This window comes from Saccopteryx bilineata, chromosome 2 (assembly GCF_036850765.1).
Source record: "Saccopteryx bilineata isolate mSacBil1 chromosome 2, mSacBil1_pri_phased_curated, whole genome shotgun sequence".
In the NCBI taxonomy this organism is placed as follows: domain Eukaryota; kingdom Metazoa; phylum Chordata; class Mammalia; order Chiroptera; family Emballonuridae; genus Saccopteryx; species Saccopteryx bilineata.
Genome location: NC_089491.1, coordinates 235,420,485 through 235,440,251, shown reverse-complemented (window position 1 = coordinate 235,440,251; position 19,767 = coordinate 235,420,485). Strand labels below are relative to the sequence as shown.

General features: G+C 37.6%; 2 protein-coding genes across 10 annotated transcripts in view; both read left to right on the top strand.

Moving 5' to 3' along the window:
• Positions 1-19,767, top strand: part of PUS3 (pseudouridine synthase 3) — a 284,654-nt gene that overhangs the window by 77,736 nt on the left and 187,151 nt on the right. The window lies entirely within an intron of this gene.
• CDON (cell adhesion associated, oncogene regulated) overlaps positions 1-19,767 on the top strand; it is a 121,268-nt gene that overhangs the window by 729 nt on the left and 100,772 nt on the right. Inside the window, exon 1 of one of the 8 annotated variants that reach the window (XM_066259650.1) lies at positions 140-222. The exons of 6 other annotated variants lie outside the window; for them this stretch is intronic. The gene's annotated coding sequence lies outside the window, so the exon portion shown is untranslated. Of the gene's footprint in view, positions 1-139; positions 223-2,798; positions 2,866-19,767 lie in introns of those variants that run through there. One more of the 8 variants, XM_066259649.1, reaches the window with a different exon arrangement.

Genomic DNA, 19,767 nt, shown 5'->3' with positions numbered 1-19,767 from the left:
GACTCTGTCTTCCCTTCATTGTTCCTTCTAATCCCACCAAGTCAGGTGGAAGTCTCTCCAAAAGCAGCCCGTCTCCTGAATGCTTGTCTTTCCTGGCCGGGACCACAGAGGGTGGCAGGTGCTTTCCAGCCGATTTCTAGAATTCAGAAAACCTCATTAACAGAAATGCAGCCTCTGTGCCCTAAGTCAGACACCTTGAGAAACAGCAGATTGGACTGAAAGGTAATATGAGTTTTATTCTCAGTCCAATGGCCAGTAAAGATGAAAGAGGCCAATTCTGATTGCATGCTTCACTGATAACCATAACCCTCAGCATCTCACTAACCATAACCCTTAGCCTCTCAGCTGACACTTGGCGTTGCCTAATGGACAATGTCTGGGAGGAAGAGGTGGGAGAGGGCAGGAAATGAAATGGGTTTGTTCTTAGTATAATTCTAAACATTTTATTCCATTTTAGAGCTTATTTTTTGAGTAGTCTATTTTAGCTGAGATTGGGTGGGGGGTAGTTCAAGTTTTAGGACAAGATGAAAGGAACTTCAAATTTTTCTGTAAACTAAATTAGTGCTTAACCAGAAAGCATTCTTAGGAACCCAGAGAGGCACCAAATACTATAGTTTCTGTTATGCACATGTTGAAATAAACTGCCTCAAACTTTATACAAGAAGAATGGAGTGAAAACCTGTTTTATTTTGTGAAGACCTGCCCTGGGTGTGTGTTTGGCAGTGTATAGAGCAGAAACGTTTATATTTTTATAAAAAAAAAAAAATCCACCTAGGGATAGAAAGTTTAAAGTAATGAATAAAAAATTTGTTTTTTTTTTATAACAATTACATCAGCTATCGTTTTGTTACTAGCATTTTTACTTTGTTCAAGTGTAGGTGAGACAACACATCAGAAGAGTAGATGAGTTGTCCACCAGGTAGTATTTAGATAGATGATCCTACCACTTAATAGCAACTAATTAGATTAGAAGTTTTAAAATGTAGTTTAACTTTCATGTAAAAACTGGGATATAGTATTTGGGAAATCTGTCTTTGTTTAAATAGTGTAGTCAACCAGGAAAGTCAGTTACTACAGGTCCTGTGTTGGTGTAGTAACTCACTTGGGATGCTTTGATTGATTGCTATGGGTCTCACCAACCTCCTCTTCTCTGAAAAGTACTTAAACAGCTCTGCTCTCAAGTGGGGAGGTACAAAGAGCCCTTAGGACTTGGAGCACACTAATCTAGCCTGTATAGGTTTGGGTTGAACTTCAGTCCTACTCCTTGCCTTCTTTGTAGGTGATTTGACTTTGCGTGGAAGGAATTAAGCTAACTTTAAGATAGGACCCTCACCCCATCTGCAAGGTATATATATAGATGAAGAAAGCTTTGTGTAGGAATGGGCAGTTCTGTCACACAGCTCTGAAGAGATCAGGTAAAATTTGTTGACTAGTTCTCATGCTTTCCTTTTATTTTTCCACTTTGCCTTTATGCTATCATGACTATCTAGATGATTTCATTTATGGTTTTGTCAAAATAAAAGTTGAAGTAAAAATTTCCTTCTCTAGAAATGTTTCTTTTGCAAACATTTAGACTAAAATTTGGTGATTGTTTCTAAGTGAAATCTTGGGAAAATTATTTCAAGAATTCAGCATTATTCTAGTGAAATCAGGCTGAGAATAGGAAATTACAAAACTAATTAAAAATTTATTATTTATAATAATTACATTAGCTCTCCTTGTTATTAACATTTGTACTCTGTAGAAGTGTAGGTGATACAACACATCAGAAGTGTAGATGAGTTGTCCACCAGGTAGTAATTAGATAGATGATCTTACTACTTAATAGCAACTAATTAGATTTGAAAGGGAACTTGAAGTCTGGTTGCTAAATATACTGTTTAGAAGGACCTGATTTACAGCTTTGATTGGTGGTTTTTCTCGAGAAATTTTGTGAACTTGGATTGAATTAGAGAATGTTTTTATTTAAATTTATATATTGTGTAAACATTTCATTTATTTATAAACATTTCATTTATAAATTTTTGTATATGTGGTACTAATTTGCTTTCAAGAGAATAGGGAGGAGGGCTTTACTTGATTCTTTTCAATTAAAATTAAGTGTATGGAATGTACTTAATGTCTCTAAAAATATTGGATTACAATTAAATGAAAAACTGGTTTGTTGGTTTTTTTTTTTAATCCTTCAAGTTTTCCCTCATTGTTTGTACTCTTTCCCCATTGTCAGGCTTAAAACATACAGTATCATTGTCATCTGTCCCCTGAATAATGGTCCTGAGGTGATATTATTAATGTGGCTTTTTAAAATCAAACTAATTATACTTGCCTAAAAGAGCCACATGTTTGTGATTCTAGCTGCCTGGTGCCTTTTGAGAGCCCTGGAGACAAGCGAGTGAATAGAGCTGAAAATTCATTCTGTATTTGATTAAATGGAACAGACTCGCTGCTCCTTACCCCAGCAGGGGCTGTGAGATCTCTTGATCCCCGAAGCGGCTCCAAGACCCTGGGAATTCCATTAGCGAGCACCTGAGGAATTTCTGCCCTGCAGTGCCTTTTTTGTATGTGTGTATGTGTGTGTGTGCAAGAGGGAGTGGATCAGAGTGAGGGGGGAGTGAAGCGAGGGGGGCAGAGAGAGACTGCATTAGAAGTCTCCATATGTTAGCAGATCTAAAATCAAGGCATGACTTAACAGCTTATCTCATAAGAGAAGAGCCCAACCCAAAAGCAGATTGCTGGTCGGGACTTTTCCTACAGCAGGACTGTAGTGGTGTGTTTTTAGCACTGAAGTGAACACCACGGTTAAGTACAGAAAGTCACTTCTCTGCTTTCCTTCTGAAGCACAGGCATATACATGTTATAGATTTGGTAAGTTTTCTCTGAATGATCTGTTGATAAATACATAAAATTTGTGTTACAGTTTCGTTTTGCCTGTAAAAGCAGATGTATTGTTTCCATAACTTTTTAAACTGAGAGCTAAATCTGACTTTAATGCGAAGCAAATCGTTTTGCAGAGGTGAAATGCTTGTTTGAATAGGCATATTTTAGTTTGCTCTTTTGTTTTTATATGATTTTAATTGTGTTTTTTTATATTACAGAATTTAAATTCATTTAGGGTGTGTTCTCTTCTATCGTCTTTTTAAGAATTCTTTCTGATTTTTACTATTTTAAAAGGAATTGCAGATTTGCTAGCAGCCACAAGTAAATGAAAATATAGCTACTAAAAATACTCTAAACATTTTTGGAGCAAAGTTTTTTAGCGCTATTATCTTCTTCCCTCTGCCCCTGCTCCCCCTAACGCAAATAATTTCTGGATTCATTTTTCAAAATGTTAGCCTCGTTTGTTTATTATTGTGTCCTTTTCAAGGAAGAGCAGTTCTGAATCTTGGATGGTGTAGTTAATTGATTTTCATTTTTTGAGAAGAGGTAAACATGAATCTGAAGTCCAGTGCTTGTAGATTTCAAGTAATGCAGAAGACTTCAGTAGCTCATTTGATGGGTAATTTGACATTTTGTTCCTGATTAAAATCATGTTGTATATCACATGTAGTCCTAACAGATTTTCCTCACAATACAGTGTTTAGAATATAAAGAAGTCTTTTAGACAATATGTTTAATTTCTTTTCCACTTAATCCTGGGCATGCCTTCTACTAGTGTCGCCAAATTGAAAGGACTGTTGAATGAATGGGAGTGAACATTAAAGTTAGCATTGTGCCTATCTTGGTTGATAGTCGTTCATTTGCTCTTCTGTGTGATGCATTTTGATGGTCACAGATAATAAAACAAACTACCCCAATGAACATTTTTTTTTTCTACGTAGCAGTTGGAATGTGAGCAGGGACTTCAATTCTTGAGAGCCAGTGATGTGTATCTTTAATCAGAATTAAGGAACTTTGAACTTGCTTACACCTTACTTGAGTGAAAAAAATACAAGTTGTATTATTGAACTGAGATTATACATTATGCTCATTTTGTAGCTTGGAACTGTGTGTTTGATCTTATTTTTATATTAGCCTCATACAAACAATTAAGAAGTTGACATTTAGCTTGCTCCTCTGCTATGCTTGTTACAGACTGGCTCACCTCTTTATTCGTGAGCTTGCATAGTGATCTTGACCTAAGCCTTGGTTTTCTGCTCTACAAAACAGGGATAATAACAATAGTATCTCTTTCACTGTTGTGGAGATTACAAGAGATAATGGAAGTAAAGCACTTGGCATATTGTAAAACCTCTGTGAATGTTAACTGCTGTATTTTTAGTGATTTCTCCTGTATTATATTAGTCTATTACTTTGATCCAGAAGTGATTTTTCTGAGGTACTAAATAAGGAGGAATTCTCAGAAGTTAGTGTGGGCACGTGTAACTGCCATAGTTTTAGTGTGCTACAGTTATCTTAATTTTGCATTTGAAACTTGAAGGGTACTTGGAAACAATGTGTTACACTTTTTCCAATAGAGGTATAATATGAAAATGTACACAGCCTACATGTAATGTACATTAAGTGAACAGGTAGATGAAGTTTTACAGATACACATACCTGTGGTAACCATTGTAGAACCTGGTGCCCCATCCTGGACAATTCCACTAACCCCAGCAAGCCACGACTGTTCTGACTATAGATTAGTTTTCATCATAGATTAGTTTTGCATTTCTCGAACTTTATAAAAATGGACTCATACAGTACGTACTCTTTTATATCTGGTTTCTTGCACTGCTCATTATGTCTGAGAGTCTTTTGTTATTGTGTATGGTTGTAATACATTTATTTTAAATTATTGTATCATCTTTTGAAATTCTAGTAGTTCATTTTATTGGCACATTGGATACATGGCCATTGGAGGAAAAATAACACTTCTTCCTAAACTATTAGCAAATCATATTCAAGTGGCTAGCTTGGAAAAATAACCGTGACCTTATTGTTATACATAGAAATGGATTGAAGGTAATATAATAACCTACAGTTATGAACCATAAATCAAATTCTTTGATAACTGCGTTTATTTTATTTTTTTGTTTTTAGAGGAGAATGGGGGAGCCTCAAAACAGAAAAGGACCATCTAAGTTATCCTATGTCCTTCATTTCTAGGCTTTAATGCTGTAATCAATACTTAGAATTGTACAGAAGTGATCATTACCCCAGCATTAGTATAATATTCTTTTAGAAGAAAATGAAAGCCACAGCATTATTTTGAAAAAAATCACCAAAAATCGAAGAAAATGGGGCTAAAATGTTGTGATACTATGGGAAAAGTTTAAAGAACAGGACTGCTCACTTATATTGGCGATAACCTTAACAGTTGCTGTCAGGTTGTGCCTTTATGTTTAGAATTTCTGTTTGTAGTGTTGGAATTTCCTAATATGCCAAATAAAAGTTATCTCCCAAACAGTGAAACAAGCATACAAGATGATGATGATGAGTCAGAGTTTTTGTGTCTTTTAAATTTTGGAGGAGTCGTGGTTGAGGTCACTAATATTTCTGTTCTTGGCGATGTTCTGTTTGAGCACAAGCTGCTTCTCTCCCAGGAGACATTGTATTTTCATCAGTTGTGATTTTATTAAATCTATTATTCATAGCTCCTGACACAGGTCATTCTTCACATGCAACCATGTGCAGGGATGGGTTCCCCTGTACTTGAGGGGTAAGTTGTCCCCTTTTCTTCTTACATCAGACCACCAGTGGCCAAGATTTCAATGAGGGTGGGGAGAGTTGGAACAGTGATATATGATGCATCTTTTGTTCCATAGGGGCACTCAAAAGATGCAGATTTTGTTTCAGAAGAAGGAAGAACTGTCTGACAAATAGAGCTGCCTCAGAATAGAAAATACTCTTTTGAAGTGGCTTGAGCTCCTTATTACTAGACATGTTCTGCACATGACTGGTAGGGCCTGTGCAATACTAAGACTCTATGAGAAGAGCTTTATGGAGTCTCATAACCACCACATAATATCGGAGGAAGAAAGTGCTTTAGGAAGTTCCAAACAGCCACTGGATAAAAATGTTTTCTGAAACCAACCCCAGTACAAAGTTGAGGACTGCTTCTGCTTGCCAGCTCTTTCACTTTAATGTAACTCTAGTTTTTCATTGATAAGTAAGTATCAAAGAATCTTTTTACACTATTCTAAGTATATTGGTCAAAACAGTAATACTTTGTTTACAACTGTAGTATTTGACTCTTTCTGTTTAGGTACACATCTGAGAATTTATTTGAAGCCATCTGTTGGCCCAGTTATTTATTCACCGTATAGCAAATTATACATTAAGTAAAAATTACTAAATGTACCTCTCGTCTCTCTATCTTGTTTCCTCTATCCAGACTTTTCTACACTTCAATTTCAAGAGCTAGAAAGGCCTATATCAGTGATCTATCCAAGCACTGAAACTACAGTGTGTCCGTCAAGTCATGATGTACTTTTGACCAGTCACAGGAAAGCAACAAAAGACGATAGAAATGTGAAATCTGCATCAAATAAAAGGAAGATCCTCCCAGTTTCTGTAGGATGATGTGGCAGCATGTGCGCATGTGCAGATGATGATGTAACACTGTGTATACAGTGGAACAGCCCATGGCTAGGCCAGTCGAGATGTGGACGGTACAGAGGATAGTTTAGTGTGTTCTGTGGCTTGCTAAATTCGAATCCGTGACCAAAGTGCAACGTGAATATAGGCACGTTTATAATGAAGCGCCACCACACAGGAATAACATTACTTGGTGGGATAAGCAGTTGAAGGAAACCGGCAGTTTGGTGGAGAAACCCCGTTCTGGTAGGCCATCAGTCAGTGACGAGTCTGTAGAGGCTATACGGGATAGCTACCTAAGGAGCCCTAAAAATTCTGTGTGTGAGCCCACATTGAACTGCACTGAATAGGTATGAAACTGGGAGAGTTTTCCTTTTATTTGGTGCAGATTTCACATTTCTATCGTCCTTTGTTGCTTTCCTGTGACTGGTCAAAAGTGCACCATGACTTTACGGATACACTGTATATACTGGGAATGATTGTTATTTCATCTATGTATGTATACATTTTGTATCTGTCAGTATATGTTAATAGTTTGTTAATAATTGGTATATAGAATGATTGAAAGGAGTACAGAATCCCAAATCACTGAAATATTTTCTCTATTTTATAAAGCCAAAAAATATACTGAGTTGTTATTATTTTATATTTATATATGTACACACATAAAACCCTCTGTACCCTCCTTGTAACCTAGAAGAAAGCTTTCAAAATTTGGGAGAGGGATGAGAGGAGATTCAAAATGTGAGATAAAACAATGGTAACTCCTGCTTTAAACTGCTACTACCTCATCTTCTTGGGTTTTCTTCCTTCTAAGTCATCCATTTTTTCTACATTTTGCCAGAGTAACGATCTTCCTAAAAAGCATAAATCTGATCATGTAACTGCTCTTAAACCCAACTTCTCCAAAGGCCCTGAGTTACTCATTAAAGCGCAGGTCTTTGATTGGGCATTCAGGGCTCCTTACCTACCTGGTGCTTGTGCCATCATCAGCTACTGTGCATTCCTGCCTTGAATACACCTTGCTTTGTCCCCTGCAGATGGGTATTGTGTCTGTCTGGGCCTTATCTTACTCTTAAGGACAGACATGTGATCTCCCCTATGTGGGATCATCCCTCCTTGCACTGTGCCTGATAACGTATTAGTGCTGAAGTACTGCTTCTCAAACTTTCAGGGGCCTTTAAGTTTCTTGAGAAATGTTAAAATGCAGATGCTGATTTGGTAGATCTAGGGTGAGTTCCAGGATTCTCCCTTTCTAACAAGTTTCTGACAATGTTAATGACTCTGGGTAGGCCACACTGAGTAGCAAGATGCTGAACCGTCTGTCCTAGACGCCATGGATGATTTCAACAAGCAGTTTATTTCTTAAAAATCCAGTAAAATCAGTGACTCTCCATGTCAAGTTTAGGTATACCACAGCTTCAAATAATGGATATTAAAGAAAGCTATACATAAAAAAAAGAAAGTTAACTGTTGAGGATACTAGGTCATCACATTATTACTGATATGCTTGTCTAATATTTCAACAATTTTATATATATATATATTTATTATTTTTTTTTTTTTGTATTTTTCCGAAGCTGGAAACGAGGAGAGACAGACAGACTCCCGCATGCGCCTGACCGGGATCCACCCGGCACGCCCACCAGGGGCGACGCTCTGCCCACCAGGGGGCGATGCTCTGCCCCTCTGGGGCATTGCTCCGCCACGACCAGAGCCACTCTAGCACCTGGGGAAGAGGCCAAGGAGCCATCCCCAGCGCCCGGGCCATCTTTGCTCCAGTGGAGCCCTGGCTGCGGGAGGGGAAGAAAGAGACAGAGAGGAAGGGGGGGGGGTTGGAGAAGCAAATGGGCGCTTCTCCTATGTGCCCTGTCTGGGAATCGAACCCGGGTCCCCCGCACGCCAGGCCGATGCTTTACCGCTGAGCCAACCGGCCAGGGCCCAATTTTATATTTTTAAAATGTGTATTTTTGCTCTAGGAAATTAAATTTTTTTTTAGAGTGCTGATGTCATGTTTTGTGTGTTTTCAAACACTCAGTATTATAGGAGTTCTGGATGTATAGGGACTAAGTACATTTTGGCTTCTGGTTCTTGCCAGGGAAATTTCTGACAGTTACTGGCTTTCTATGATATCAGAGTAAAAGTAATTAGTATTCTCTATTTTACTATAATTTGATATCTGTTCAGTGAGTAGTCGTACACACTGCCTGGTTGGAGGTAAAACTGGCAACAAGGACGAATGTTTAATGGATAAAATACTACTTTTATCAGGCCATAAAATTACTGTAGTGACATCAGAACTTGGCAGCTTCTTTTATTCCAATAAAAAGAAAAATAACAGCATAAGCTAGGGATAAGACATTTTTCTTGCCCGTTTAGTTTGACTTATTTTCCTGGTTTTGGCCTTAGAGTGGGTGTATAACAAAATAACAACACGGAAGCAAGTGAACAGTTTCAGCTGGAGTAGGCGACTGTTTATGACATCCCTCTGTTTTAGTAATTTAAACTGTTCCTCTCAGATTGTTGGCTCTGAGAGTATAAGAGTAAAGATGAAGAACCCTTATCTGTAAAACGGAGTTAAACTTCATTATTTGGCTCGGTATTACATAGCTTGCAATATATTGAAAAAGTTTGATGATTGGCTTATAAGATGGCATGGAGGGTGAATGTCTGAATGCAATTATGAATGTGACAGTACAGTTTTGTAGGAAAAGTGCTATTTATTCCTCTTTGCAAATACTGGTAAAATAACATCGTATTACCAATCAAATCTCTATTCACTGTTGCTGTGAAATTAGATTTTTAGATGTTAGCATGACTAAATAACTCATATACCAGGATTTCATTTTGGTGCCCACACATCTGAGCAGTAGTTCCAGCAGATTCTGGGACTACTGAATACTGAGAAGGTATTTTTATACTTCTTAACAGATTACTAAACTTCTGAGTAGCACCACACACTGAATTCTTACTATCATGTTGTGTGCTGCAATCACCTTCTTCTTAAGCACGGTCATTTGATTGTTTCTTCCATTAAGTCTTGGGTGTTCATCCAAAATGAAATGGCAAGTTTTGTTCTTCAGTAAGAAGAATTATTTTAAATCTAATTCTAAATATATATTTCTGCCTAAGAACATATTTTCAAGTCATAATCTGATTAGAAAGTTCTGATCTCTTAACTGATTTTTTTATTTCCTACTTATTGAAAATTGGGCATACTTATTTTTTATGGTTGAGTCCTTTCTGAGGTTACAACAAAAACAGATCAAACTTTATCCTGAGTATCTGATTCCAAGCTCTAGTCATCATGTTTTAAATTATTTTGTATTTTAGTTGGATCTGTCTTTTTTTTTTTTTTTTTTTTTTTTTAATTGTTTTTTTTTTTTTTACTTTTATTTATTCACTTTAGAGAAGAGAGAGAGAGAGAGAGAGAGAGAGGAGAGAGAGACAGGGGGGAGGAGCTGGAAGCATCAACTCCCATATGTGCCTTGACTAGGCAAGCCCAGGGTTTCGAACCGGCGACCTCAGCATTTCCAGGTCGACGCTTTATCCACTGCGCCACCACAGGTCAGGCTGGATCTGTCTTTTAAAAGAAATTGTAGTACTCATATTTTGATTGTAGATCTTGTGTAGGTCTTTCATACAGTTTTCACCATGCATTTTAAAGTTGTTTTATTCCATGGCGAACTGAGGCTGATTTTGAGTGACTATAAGATGGGTTGCTGCCTGAGCAGGTGGTAGTGCAGTGGATAGAGCATCAGACTGGGGTGCAGAGGACCCAGGTTTGAAACCCTGAGGTCCTTGGCTTGAGCATGGGCTCACCAGCTTGAGTGCGGGGTCACTGGCTTGAGTGTGGGGTCATAGACATGACCCCATGGTTTCTAGCTTGAGCCCAAAGGTCGCTGGCTTGACAACCAAGGTTACTGGCTTGAGCTCAAGATTGCTGGCTTAAGCCTAGGGTTGCTGGCTTGAGCAAGGGGTCACTCGCTCTGCTGTAGCCCCCGGTCAAGGCATGTATGAGAAAGCAATCAACAACTAAGGTGCCTCAACAAAGAAATGCTTCTCATCTCTCGCCCTTTCTGTCTGTTTGTCTCTATCTGTCCCTTTCTCTGTCTCTCTCTGTCTCTGTCACAAAAAGAAAAATAAAGAATTGCTAACTGTGGTCTCCTATTATTAGGCTAGCAAACACACTTTTCATTATTTGTTATTTCTTTTGTATTTCAGGATGCATTTTAAAAGAGCTGTCATCGTAGTGGTTAGAGTAATTTCACAGTTATGACAGCAGCCACAGTGGGGTTTTTAATCATACAGTACAGCTTATACAGAGATTTGATATCAGTGTTTTGTGGCATCAAATAAATTTTAGCTCAGGGATTTGACTACATATGATATATCTAACTACTGTTAGGAGTCTTGTAGCTAACTCCCAGAGTGGGTTTCTAAATATGGACCTTGTAAATCCAGGCTTTGTCACACCCCATGTGAAAACAACAGTAGACATTATTTTAAAGAAAAACTGCCAATGTTTTACTTTGGGATTTCTCTTCCAGCTAGGTAGATTAGGGAAAAGGTAAGGAAATGATTAGCTTTGTAGAACAAAGACTTTTAATATTTGATTAGATTTGTGTATTCTTACCTAGTTAGACATAGGTATAGAATACTTACTTAGCTGTGGTTGCAGCTCTCAGCTGATTATGCAATCAAGTTTACAGGCACTGCATATCAAACTCCTGAGACCTTCGGTAACCAAGAATGAGAACCTGAGTTTTGAATTTTTTTGTTTCTGCAATTAAGGATTTTTTTTTCCTCTTTGTATTGAAATGTGAGTTTTCAGGAAAAATAGTCTTTCATGTGACATTTAGTGGGCAAAATCCCCATTTACTTGTAAGAGTTCTTTCTAATTCACTGGGAAGTACTAGTGTCTTTTGTGTCTGATACCAGTACCTGAAGTGACTGTACTGCTGGTATCCTTGGGCAATTTATTAAATACTGCGGTGAGAAGGAAGTGAAATACTGTTTTTGCAGAGCAGGGCTCATGTCTGTTTGGGTGCCTTTCAGATTTATAGGATGGTACCTGCAGAGGGTTGGGAAAGGAGTGCCCTGTCCCGGTCCTTGGATAGGCATGGAGGAGCCACGACACTCCCTGTGCTCACTTAGTCCTTACTGAGGAGTGCCTGTGGGTTTCATTACATTCCTGTCTTGTGCTTCTTTTATTCCATATACAGAATAATTTTCTCCTCTGTTTCTGATGGTGATCATTTTTATTTCCCTTCCTCCCTCCCCTCTCCCTTCCCCCCTCCATCCCTTCCTCCCTTCTTCTTTCCTCCACTCCCCTCCCCACTTCTCTTTTTCTGAGGAGGAGGGGAGATAGATTCCTGCATGTGCCCTGACTGGGATCTACCTGGCAACCAAACCTCTGTCTGAGGCCAACACTCAAATCAACCAAGCTATCCTCAGCGCCTGAGGCTCATGCTCAGACCAACCAAGCTATCCTCAGCTTCAGGGGCCCATGCTCCAGTGAAGCCACTGGCTGCAAGAGGGGAAGAGAGAGAGAAGGGGGAGAAGGAGAGGAAGAGATAAAGAAGGGGAAGAAGGAGGGAAAGAGAAGCTAATGGTTGCTTCTCACGAGTGCTCTGACCAGAGATCGAACTGAATGTCTGCACGCTGGGCCAATGCTCAATCCACTGAGCAAACTGGCCAGGGCCATGATCATTTTTATTAAATAGCTTTTATAGAACCCAGTCTGTTTTACAGGGATTTTCTTTCTTTTTTTCCCTTTTGGTATTTACCATAAATGTATGAGATAGTAAAACTACCATGAAAATGGAAATCATGAAGGTGATAAGTGATTGAGCATTAGTATGAGTTTTAATGCAGTTTAAAGTTAGGTAATGTTTAAAATCTCTTTAAGATTGGAAAAGGAGGCTATTTGAAACTGTAGTCTTTTAAAACCTAATTTCGGCTATAATGCATGTTTGTGCTTAGAAATAGAATAAGATAGTTAAATTGTAAGGTTTTTTTGTCTTTGACATTTGTAAACTACAGCTTCATTCTAGATTCCCTTGACCTAATGGAAGATACTGAAGTGAATTTTGCCTAAGTCACGATTGACCCCCTAGTTGTCTTGTATTTTAAAGCTCTTTCCTCTAAAGAGGTCATTTCATATTTTTCCTGGCCACAGGAATCTTTGTTTTATAACATATTTCTTTGCAGCAGGTACTTGGATGTCTCCAAATTCTTTAACAGAATATTCTAGCTGAAAATGAAGTCTGATATCCCTTTCCAGTTATATGTAAAGTAAGAAAAATAGCAAAGGTGGCTTTTAAAAAGAAATCTCATTTTACATTTGTGTCTGAATATAAAATCTAAATTGATATACTTTTTGCCTTAACAGTTGTTCCATAATACCTCTGTATCCGAAACATGACAGATGATGTCAAAACATAATCTATTTTTTTATTTTTGGAAGTGTTAGAAAATGAATACAGTTTTGCAATTTTAAGTGGTTCTTTTATTGTTTCTTTTGTCAATTGTTAGCTATTTCTCTTTTATTTTATATCACTGCATAATGTTGGATAAAACAAAACAAATGCCAATTCTAAAGCATTTAATGATAACTAATTTGTTATTTCAGTGTAGATTAATACAGTTGTTAATTGTTTAATGAAATGGTTTAAAAATGGTTTCATGGCCATTTTGGTGGCCAGATTGAGAAGGAAGGAAAGAAAAATAGATATTTTTAAAAGGCAAGTTTTGTTCCTCTGCTTTTGTTGGAGTGAAGACTGAGCTGTAATAGCAACAGAGCCCAGCGCCCAGTAAGAGGTGTGAGGCTGTTTATTTTCACTCCAGAGATGTATATACGACAGAAGGAAAACTCTGGCCTTGCTAAACCTAAGCAAATCATTACTTATCTACGATCTGGCAGGCAATTTGATTAAGGTTGACAGAGCTCGTATAATATCAGAACCAGGCCCTCTTCATGATTGATGAGCCTTGTCTGTAAGTTTTTTTTTTTTATTTGAAAGGAGAAAAAGTGAACAAGAATGAATACTTGTTCAGATCTCTAATTGCCAAGTATAAACCAAGTCTATAATAGTTTATCTATAGTGATTACTATGTATTAATTTGTATACTGTTCTTTAGGTTACAATTAAATGGCTTTAGAATAATAGTTCTATGTCAGCAGGTAATTTGGCTTTTATGTGATTAAATTTTTGAAAATTTAGAGATTTGTTTCATATTTTAATATCTTAACTTGGTTTTCTTTGATGTTCTATACTTAGTAACATTTAAAATATAGTAACATTTTTAACCTATAAAGAATTTTCTTCTTCGTTCTCTAATGAAATTGAGTTATTTGGAAGTCCTTGGCTTTTACCTCGTGCTTTCTAACTGTATGAAAATGATATAATTTTTATACCATTGTATGAAATTGTAATAGCATTTCTGGGCCATTGAATGTTACCACTGACTACTTTACTATATTATTTGTTCCCTATCGTTCTCACAGATTGATACTTTGTGTGACTGGAATGTGCTAGATGTTCTTGGCAACATTTTAAATCATAGTGTAAATATAGGGTGAGTCCAGCTAATAAAGACCATTTCTTTTTTATTATTATTCATATGAGGCTTAGTAGAAATGGATATAGGACTGGAAGACTACCCTTTCTTCATTTGAAATAGATTTAGCATATGGAATTTCCTGATTGATGAAGTGATTGAATTGAGAATGAATTAGTTTTCTATAAATGGAATTTTCTTAACCTGGGTATTAGATGAAGGTAAGCTCTAGAGTTAGAGTGGCTGAGGTCAAACGCAGACTCCATCATATTCTAGCAGTGCACCTTTTCTGCCTTTTAGTTTCCACATCTGTATAAGGGGGATGGTAACTCATTGGGCTGGTGGATCATCTCATTTGGTCTTGACAAATAGAGTGGCGCTTGGAAGGTGCTTCTTGAAGGTGAGCAGTTGCAGTTCATGTTGTTGCTGCTCTCTGATGCAGCTGAATTAAGAGACTCTTGAATAAGATGGCTAGGGATTAAACTTTGGAAGAACTATAAATGTGGGAATAAGCCAGAATTGATTTTTTTTCTCTTAGGTTGGTTAGGACATGGCTCCTAGCAAAGAGAGATGAGGTTGACTGCTGTATGTAATAGCTAATGGTGAACTTTTGTACGAGTTCTCATCTCTCCAAACAACTAAACACCGTCTTAAACTTGTTTTCCCCAAATTTCAATTTTGTTACTTTGAGATCTCCCTTTTGTCTCCAAACTCAATATAAATATACTTTAGGTTAATATCAGGAAAATAAAACTTAGTTTATAAGAGATGTACTTCCTACCTCTCCTTAAGGACATGTTCTTAGAAGCAAGAGATAACTGTTGTTTGAACACTGCTAACTTTATCTGTTGATAACTTCCTACCAAAAGTAAAAGTGTTGTTATCTATGGGAAATCCTAGGGCTTTCTAGAATTTTTATGTGTTTACTTAACCCTGATTCTTGTATTCATTCTTTCAAATTTCTTACTGTGCGGCAGCGAGGGTGGGGCTTACATATGGTTAGAGCAGATAAACACTTAACTGGGATGGGTAGCATTAAAGACCACTAGGAAAGTCCCATCCCCAAGTTGTTTGAAAAACAAATACAGGCCCTGGCAGGTTGGCTCAGTGGATAGAGTGTTGGCCCGGCATGTGGAAATCCTGGGTTCCATTCCCAGTCAGGGTACACATGAGAAGTGACCATCTGCTTTTCTCCCTCTTTGCTCCATCTTCCCCTCTTGCAGCCAGTGGCTCAGTTGGTTCAAGCCCCAACCCCAGTAACTGAGGATAGCTCTGTTGGTCCAACCACTGGCTTCAGATGGGGGTTGCCAGGTGAATCCTAGTTGGGGTGCATAAGGGAGTCTCTTATCTCCCCTTTTCTCACTTAAAAAGAAACAAACAAACAAATCTCCTTCCCCAGAAATACAGAGTGGGCAAAAGTAGGTTTACAGGTGTTCGTATGGAAGAAGACATGCAGGTTATGATGATTACAATAGCTTTATTAACTCTGTGCTTTGCACACCCTTGTAGAACAGATGTGGTATCATCACATGCAAATATCTGACTTGGAGATGGGCTGGTTATACACACTGCCAGCCCCACGCCTGCCACTTCCCTATTTTGTTTCTAACTGGCCAGAGTAAGAATAAGGCCCCTCTCCAGTGACTCTGGGAGATTGAGAGCAGCGGAGGGGATGCAAAGAGCTGGAGCCAGGAGTTGTGGAACTAGAACATGGCAAGCAATGGTCTATCACCCCCCACCCCCCGCCAGCTCTCAGCTGACCATTGCCCCGTTGCCTCTTCAACCTTTAGTTTCCTTCTGCTGTTGTCTGCAATGCTTCAGGAAGTAGATGCTTGTCTTTGTTTTCTTGTTGTTTTAAAAGTTTTTTTTAAGGTAGGGGCTGAGAATTCCATCCTTTGAGATTGACCTAATTATTGTATTTTTATGACTGCAACCCAGGTTTCAAGACAGTGTGGTAAATTTTGTGGTGATACTGAACATCTCTGCAAGAGAAAACATTGTACCACAACTCTACAAACGCACAGACTTGTAAGATATTGCATGTGGGGCCTATAAAGTAAAGGAGAAAGCTTGGTGGTATTATTGCATTTATAGTGTTCTTATGATAATGTTCTTGGTGACTGTGGAGTTGGACAGCATTTACAAAATTTGTTTAACCTTTTTGATTTTGGGGAATGTGAATCCTGTATTTGAGACTATAATTCTTGTCCTCCTATCACCCCAATCCCAATCTCAGCCCAGATTTGCAAATATGCGTGATCGAGGAAATAGTTGTGTTTAATTGACGTGATGTCTTACCTGAGATGATAATGTCTTGTATTTTGCTGAAAGGGAGTTAGCACTCAAACTTGAATAATGTGTGACTTTTCATTTATGTACAAAATAAACTAGATGCAAACTTATAATAATTTTAGATTGTCAATGTTGAATTTAATAGTAGGAAGTTACTTTTCCTTATTTTATATTTCTCTTGTCTATTTGATTTGGTTCTTTTGATTTTAAGCATGACTAACATTTTTCCTTTTTAATAATGAACTTGTTTTTAACTATTGGTCCAATATTTTGTGGGCCAATCTCTTTAGATGTATACCCAGATATATAATACTGAAAAATTAAAACCATGCAAGGAAATGTTATGTATGCATTAATACTGACTTACTGTTGATGAACCATAATAATGTGGGATCTTTGCAATACATGTGTTCTTGATGTTGTGTTACACCATCTGCTGTGTTGCATGCTTTTCACATTTGGCACACTCGTGCTGCCATGAGCTAGAACATTCACATCTCTACTTTTCTTTTAACCTGTTTTAAAACTTTGTGCAGTGTTCTCTGTAGCATCATTAGACCTTCGTATGTTGTAGATATGACTCAAAATCACAAGTGCAGATTAGGCACTGAAATCTGTGGCATGTCTTCGATGTCTGGCTGATGGTTTAGAGTAAGCTCACAATAATTGAGTTTTAATGCAGAAATATTAAAATTCTTAAAAAAATGTTTTCACACTTCCAAAAATCTATCTGCAGACTCAATAGAGAAAAAGAACAAAAATCTGGTAGGTTTAAGGATCTTTTCAGAATGAGAAGTGGCTGTGGAAGTCACACTGAAGTAAATGGACATAAAAACACACCTGAAAAAGGCCTTTTATTTAGAAAGTTGTGTACAGAATGGGGATTACTGTGTGTTCAGATTTCCTCACTGTCCTTTATTAGCTGTGTTCTCTTTGGAGGCCATTAGAGCTGTCTGCACTTCTGTTGACTCATTTGTAGAGTAAGAAGTAATATCTATCTTTAAGATTGTGAGGATCGGTAATATAAACATCTTTTTATATTTATTATTACATTTACATAATATGTAAAGATAAAGCAAAATCTTAAACTCATATCTTAATAATTGGTAGCTATTATTACTCTTTGGAATAATCTCATAAGGCAGATATTTGGTAAGAGGCATAAATATATATGTATTTCCACACAAACCAGTTATTCTCTGCTTAGTGGAAGCAAGAGGCAAGGGCGGGGGCAGCACAGAGTTACTTGGCACAGTTTCTCATACTGCGTGTAGAGTCCTGCCTCCACATCATTTTCAAGTGACCTGTGATCACCCCAGGGGTGCGTCGTTACTATCTTGTGTAGAAGCAGAAAGATCACTGAGATCTACTGATTAAAAACATTTGAGTCTTTCTCTGGGTGCTCTGGTTTAATTACTTGTATACTATTTTAAGGTTTTTATTTTATGAATATTTATTGTAAAGATGAACTTGTTTATTTATGCAAAATATTTAGCAGATATATATTGCCTGATACTGACAGGCAATGACTGATTTACCTCATGTGTATATATACACTAAATTAGCAATGTGGCGGATCCCTTAAAAAATATACTTGATTTTTCTTATTTATTTACCAGATTCAAGACTTAAAAAAGAAAAAGTGTTGGCAAGAGATGGGACAGATGATTTGATGGTTTTAAAGAAATTTGTAAAACTATTTACCAGTTAAATTGACCAGTAGTCTTTATGGATATTTAAAATTCCTCCTAGAGACTATTTTCCCACTTAATAACATTATGTGGTACAATTTTGTTCCAATATAGCTTGCTACTACATGATTTTAATGATATAAAAGTTCGTATAATGTGGAAAACATGACTTATACAATAAAAAAGTCTTAATTTTTTTAAAATTGAGTTTATTGGAGTATAATTGGTTAAAATTATCTAGGTTTCAGGGGTACAATTCTATAATGCATCATCTGTATATTGTACTGTGTATTCACCACCCCAAGTCCTTCCATCACCATTTATTCCCCTTTACCCTCTCCTACCTACCCCCACCTCCCCTTTCCCTCTGGTAATCAACCATATTGATGTCTGTGTCTATAAGATTTATTTTCTTTTTTGCTTAGTCCCTTCACCCTTGTCATCCATCTCCCCTAACCCACCCCTCTGAGAGCTATCCATCTGTTATCTGTGCATCTGTTTCTGTTTTGTTTGTTAGTTTATTTTGTTTCATTAGATTCCACATGTAAGTGAAATTGTGTGGTATTTGTTTATCCCTGACTGGATTATTTCACTTAGCACTCAGGTCCATCCGTGCTGTTGCAGAGGGTAAGTTTCCTTTTTTCATGGTTGAGTAGTATTCCATTGTATAGATGTGCCGCAGCATTTTTTTTTTAAGTGAGAGAGAAAGAATGGGATAGATAGGGACAGACAAGAAGGGAGAGAGATGAGAAGCATCAGTTCTTCGTTGCAGTACCTTAGTTGTACATTGATTGTTTTCTCATATGAGCCTTGACCAGGAGGCTCCAGCTGAGCCCGTGACCCCAGGCTCAAGTCAGCAACCTTGGGCTTCAAGTCAGTGACCTTGGGCCTCAAGCCAGCAACCATGGGGTCATGTCTATGATCCCATGCTCATGTCGGCGATCCCGCACTCAAGCTGGAGAGCCTGTACTCAAGTTGGTGACTTCAGTGTTTCAAACCTGTGTCCTTAGTATCCCAGGCTGGTGCTCTATCCACTGTGCTGCCACCTGGTCAGGCGCAGCTTTTTTACCTGCTCATCTACTGATGGGCACTAGGGCTGCTTCCAAATCTTGGCTATTGTAAATAATGCTGCAATGAACATAAGGGTGCATATAATTTTTCAAATTAATGTTTTGAGTTTCTTTAGATATATTCCCAGAAGTGGAATTGCTGAGTCATAAGGTGGTTCATTTAAAAATTTTTGAGGTAACACCATTCAGTTTTCCACAGTGGCTGCACCAATCTGCATTCCCACCAAGCAGTGCAGGAGAGTTCCCTTTTCTCCACACCCTCATCACTTCTTTGATGTTTATTGATGATAGCCATTCTGACATGTATGAGGTGATATCTCATTGTGGTTTTTTGTTTCTCTGATGATTAGTGATATTGGGCTTTTCCATATGTCTATTGGCAATCTGTATATCTTTGGAGAAATGTTTTATTCAGGTCCATTGCCCATTTTAAATTGTATTTTCTTTTGGTGTTGTTTTAGAAATTCTTTATAAATTTTGGATATTAACATTAAAAACCTGATATTTGATTGCTGATCTCTTGTCATGAGTATCTGAAGGGAGTCTACATTATTCTTTTTAGCTGCAGATCTTTAGAATAACCCTAATTTACCCACTAGTGGTCCTATGCCTGTATGATTAAGATCATGATGAAT